Below are 5,813 nucleotides of genomic sequence, written 5' to 3' on the forward strand. Positions count from 1 at the left end.
AGGTGACACTGAATGATTGAGAGCTAAGTGCCTTGTGCGTGTAGCCTTGCTGCGCGGGTGGCCTTCCCTGATGGCTTGTATCCGCAGCTGCGGGAACAGGCAGAGTCCTTCACCATTGGGAGGCATTTCCTGCGGGAACAGCTTGCGTACTGCGCGTAAGGACGTCACGTCTCTGAGCATGGTGGGTCCTGCGGATCCAGTTGGTTTCTGCGCAGACGTCTCTCTTCAAGGTGAGTCTTGCGGGTCCAACTGGGCTCTGCTGGGACCTACCTCTTCAGCATACCACGTGCCTTCTCTTATTGGCTAAAAATACTCACACCTGAAATACGATTGGTCCACGTCAACACCGATGACACGAAATCGAGTGTCTTCCCGAAGCACCCAACAAATTCCACGTAGGCCACAACCCTATATAAACACCACTATCTGCACTTTAACAATCAACTTCTCAAATCAACCTTTCATTTACAAAAGCTCAAACCCTAAACTCTCACACTATTATTATTATCAGAATATTTGTTATTGAGTGTACGGCGGTGAAGAAGCATGGGGCGAAGCGGCGTCGTTTTAGCAATCGTGTTAATGGGTAATGTTTTCATTTCAGCTGTTATTGATTTGATTATTCTGCTGCTTCTGTTTTTGCTTAATTTGTGTATGAATGTAGTGTGGATTGAATGATGTGTGGTTTAGGTTTACAATTATTATCTGTGCTTTTGGATCCGGTTTGCTTAATTTTTAGGTTTTGTGGTCGTACTGATATTATGAAATGAAAATGAATTAAGAAAGAAATTAAATGTGCTTGATCTGTTATTGCTAATTAAGCCTGTAAACGAACAGCAGCGGGAGGAAGTTTGTTTATGTTTGTTCATTTATGTTTGTTTAAAATTTAAGAAATATATAAGTAGTTATGTTTATATAAATGCAAACATAAATAAAAGGTGCTCGAGTTTGTTGTCTGTGAATTAGTTTATCAATTTGTTTTGCTTTTGTGTATGAATAATGTATGATTAGGTTTAAAATCTGTGCGGTACCAATCGGTATCTGTAGTCTGTACCATTAAAAATACCAAAACCGAAGGTACCGATGCTGAAAACATCAAAAACCGGGTTACTGATTGTGTTCGGTTGGTACCGGTCGGATCTGGTTTCATTTAAGATCTGAGAGGTTTTTTGTTGTATATGAATAGATTCTAGGTTTTGTATGTGAATTAGTTTGTCAATTTGTTTTGCTTTTGTGTATGAATGTAGCTTAGATTGAACAATGCATGATTAGGTTTAAAATCTTCGCGGTACCGATCGGTACCTGCACCATTGAAATTACCAAAAAAAAAACTAAAACCGAAAGCATGAAAAACCTGGGTACTGGATCTGGTTTTATTTGAGATCTGATAAATATGTGATGGTTTCGTGTTGTATATTTATTTAAGATCTGAGAAATTTTTTTACTGTTTCATGTTGTATATGCTTAGATTCTCGGTGTTGTGGTACTGAACCTTGCTTGATCGTTTAATGTTGATATAATAATTAGCTATTACGAGTTTATCAATCGGTGAATTTATTATGATTTTCATTAATTAATATCATCTGGAATTGTTGTTACCTTGTAAATATGGTGCATGAATCAGTGTTACCTTAATTGAAGGATTTGATATGCTTGCAATTGATTGTCAATATCCGGTTATTAATCTACAATGTGTTACAGGTTGCTTATCTGCAATTTCAATCGCAAAAGAAGAAGCGACCAAATTAGGAACCGTTATTGGGATTGATCTTGGAACAACTTATTCATGTGTTGGTGTCTATAAGAACGGTCACGTTGAAATCATAGCCAATGACCAAGGAAACCGTATCACTCCATCGTGGGTGGCTTTCACTGATACCGAGAGGTTAATCGGTGAGGCAGCAAAGAATCAGGCGGCTGTAAATGCCGAACGCACCATCTTTGATGTTAAGAGACTCATAGGAAGAAAGTATGTTTTTTCTATCTGCTTGTGCATATATATATATATTGGCATTATGTTGGTTTACAATTTAAATTATTAAATACATTATTACACATTGTTATCTTTATATCACAGGTTTGAGGACAAAGAAGTCCACAGGGATATGAAGCTTTTCCCTTACAAGATTGTGAACAAAGACGGGAAACCTTATATTCAAGTTTCACTCAAGGGTTCAGTCCTGAAGAGATTAGTGCTATGATTCTTACCAAAATGAAGGAGACAGCCGAAGCATTTCTCGGGAAGACGATTAAGGATGCTGTTGTCACAGTTCCTGGTAAGGAAACTGCAAACTACATGATCTGTATTTATGTACATTTTAAACATGTTTGTTGATTACTTGATTTTTTGTGCAGCTTACTTCAATGATGCTCAAAGACAGGCGACCAAGGATGCTGGTGTGATTGCTGGTTTGAATGTTGCCAGAATCATCAACGAGCCCACGGCTGCTGCTATTGCATATGGTCTTGACAAGAAGGGCAGTGAGAAGAATATTCTCGTGTTTGATCTTGGTGGTGGGACTTTTGATGTCAGTATCTTGACAATTGATAACGGTGTCTTTGAGGTTCTCGCCACAAATGGAGACACCCATCTTGGAGGTGATCATTCTATATCTTACTAACTAACCAACCAACTTACTAATTGTTTGCGGTGCTAACAGTTTTTGTTTGTATTTTTCAGGTGAAGACTTTGACCAAAGGATTATGGAATACTTCATCAAATTGATCAAGAAGAAGCACGGAAAAGACATCAGCAAGGACCACCGAGCTATTGGAAAGCTAAGACGTGAGGCTGAGCGAGCCAAGCGAGCCCTGAGTAGCCAGCACCAGGTCCGTGTCGAGATCGAGTCACTCTTTGATGGTGTGGACTTCTCCGAGCCTTTGACCTGAGCCCGATTTGAAGAGCTGAACAACGACCTGTTCAGAAAGACCATGGGACCTGTTAAGAAGGCTATGGAAGATGCAGGTCTTGAGAAACGCCAGATTGATGAGATTGTTCTTGTTGGTGGAAGTACCAGAATTCCAAAGGTTCAACAGCTTCTTAGAGATTACTTTGATGGCAAGGAACCAAACAAACCCTGATGAGCTGTCGCGTTCGGTGCTGCGGTTCAAGGAGGAATATTGAGTGGTGAAGGTGGTGAGGAAACTAAAGATATCCTTCTTTTGGATGTGGCCCCACTTACCCTCGGTATTGAAACCGTTGGAGGCATGATGACCAAATTGATCCCGAGAAACACTGTCAACCCCACCAAAAAATCTCAAGTTTTCACCACTTACCAAGATCAGCAAACCGTCGTCTCGATCAAGGTTTATGAAGGTGAAAGAAGTCTTACAAAGGACTGCAGGCTTCTTGGAACTTTTGATCTTACTGGAATCCCTCCGGCCCCCAGGTAGTTATAGTTATGGTTATAGTTATCATTGGTGTTAATTTATAATATCAAGTTAAATCTTGTTAATATTCGTGCTAATTATGTTCTCTTTCTGTTAATTCAGGGGAACCCCACAAATTGAAGTGACATTTGAAGTAGATGCGAATGGTATCTTAAACGTTAAGGCGGAAGACAAGGCGTCTGGTAAATCAGAAAAGATCACGATCACAAACGAGAAGGGTCGGTTGAGTCAAGAAGAGATTGAGCGTATGGTTCGTGAAGCAGAAGAGTTTGCTGAGGAAGACAAAAAGGTTAAAGAAAAGATCGACGCACGTAACGCTCTTGAAACGTATGTTTACAACATGAAGAATCAAATTAATGACAAAGATAAGTTAGCCGATAAGCTTGAAGCGGATGAAAAGGAGAAGATTGAAGAGGCAACCAAAGAAGCACTTGAATGGTTGGATGATAACCAGTCAGCTGAGAAGGAAGATTATGATGAGAAGTTGAAGGAAGTTGAGGCTGTTTGTAATCCGATTGTGACAGCTGTTTATCATAGGTCTGGTGGGGCCCCTGGTGGTGCGAATTCGTCCGAAGATGATGATGACCATGATGAACTTTAGATTTTTGTTTAGTATGGATTATGTGTATTGGTATTGCATTACATGAATTTAGAAGATTAGGGACATGACAGAAATGATATTCCTTTCTCTTTTTGGTTAATGTGAAGTGATAGTTTTGGATTTGTATCATCTATAATTTATTGCTCTTAGATTTGTCTTATGTTGCTGGTTCGGTTTTTTGGTTTCAAACTGTATTAACCGAGAAACGGACCTGCCAACACATTCTGAGCTGGTCATTGTTCTGGCTGCAAGTTCAGCCGGGCTGGACTGGTTTATGTGCAGCCTATTATTTGAAACCAAAGAGACTAATTAATAAAACATAGATTTTAAGTAAGGATATGGAATTATGGATTAAATACTTCTCATGTTTTGTAATAGATACGCTGTGGTTTGTGTAAATCCAACTTGTTACACCCTAAAACTGAGGTGAGACCAATCGTTAGATTTACACAAAACACGACCTTTTAATTATTACACAAAACAAAGGAAGTCTTTAAGATCCTATTTATTTTTAAGTTATTAACTACATAACTGCTCAAGTGTAATGTACCATTAAAAAACATTACATTTGTAGAGATTTTCCAAATGATTTCTTTGTACTGAATTGAGAATCAAACAATATTATCAGACATGAATGATGAATCAACTACACTCCTTTTGAGTTTTATCAAATGTTCAAAAGCCACTAGTGTTGACATCTAGAGGCCCGCTTTCGGATCTGCTGAACCAGCTGCTACAACTCCTATACCATTTGTACAAGATGCATCTTTTTTCAATACTAACCTCGCTCACGAGTTCATCTATCTTCTTAAACTGATACTCTGCACCATAAATAAAACATAGACTTAGTTACATCATTAACTAAACATTTAATGTAACATACTGTCATTAATAAGTCGGTCGGGGGTTCAAAATGTGCATGATAAGTTGTGGTGTATTTATCCTAGATCAAAATCTAAAAATTGATGTTAAATATATAAAATAAATAATAATCATAAGTTCACATAGGGCAGTAGACGCCTTGTTCATGTTCGTCCGTTAAGCCTCTATCGGACAAGCAAATGGTTCACGAACACCTAACCAAACAACAAAGATCAGCACGACCATATCTCGTTCCACGTTGGCATAAAGATTTTTACCTTAAAATTGATATATTTATGTTGGGAGCCCAAAGAGATGAAAAATCAAATATGTTGGGAGCCCAAAAGAATGAAAACTATCATTTTTGAAACAAAAGTCAATGGTAAAATGGGTAAAGATTTGATTACCACTCACAAAATACATATCATAAAAAACTAACAAAAATAACACTGCATCTTAATATACAGAAATCATCACAAATCATTAAAATTATATTATTGAAGAGGTATGTACCCGCCTCAACACCAATCAAGGCGGGTCAACCCACAAGATAAAGACATTATCAAGGCACAAAGCCAAAACCTAGGCGCATGGCACATACAAAACATGCTCAGGCATCATATGCTCGCGCATCACATATGCGCGCGGCGCATCAACGCGCGGCGCATATCACATGCTCTTGCACATCACATATGCTCGCGCGTCGCATAGGCGCGCGGCGCACAATCGCGCGGCGCATATCACACGCTCGTGCATATCACACCTGCGCATGAAATATCTGCGCGTGAGAATAAAAAGAAGACTTCGCGCATCCTCAGGATGGGCGCATATCACACGTGCGCATAATCAACCTCGTCCTTATTCAAGTCAGGATTAGGGCAACCTTGATTGTGCACGTCAGACAATCTTCTAGAAGGCATCTTTTTAAGGAGTAAGAATATGCTGATATTGACAGCTGCCA

The 5,813-nt window shown here is 39.1% G+C and overlaps 1 pseudogene across 1 annotated transcript; it reads left to right on the top strand.

Annotated features, from left to right (window-relative positions):
• Positions 1-468: 468 nt before the first annotated feature.
• LOC143531304 (luminal-binding protein-like) lies at positions 469-4,113 on the top strand (annotated as a pseudogene). Its single transcript, XR_013135000.1, has 6 exons — positions 469-586; positions 1,702-1,969; positions 2,078-2,276; positions 2,356-2,598; positions 2,681-3,389; positions 3,493-4,113. The product of XR_013135000.1 is annotated as a luminal-binding protein-like (transcript).
• The last annotated feature ends 1,700 nt before the right edge of the window (positions 4,114-5,813 follow it).

Source organism: Bidens hawaiensis, unplaced genomic scaffold, assembly GCF_021521415.1.
Source record: "Bidens hawaiensis isolate Kalapana, Puna unplaced genomic scaffold, B.hawaiensis_p1.1 tig00009139_1, whole genome shotgun sequence".
Classification (NCBI taxonomy): domain Eukaryota; kingdom Viridiplantae; phylum Streptophyta; class Magnoliopsida; order Asterales; family Asteraceae; genus Bidens; species Bidens hawaiensis.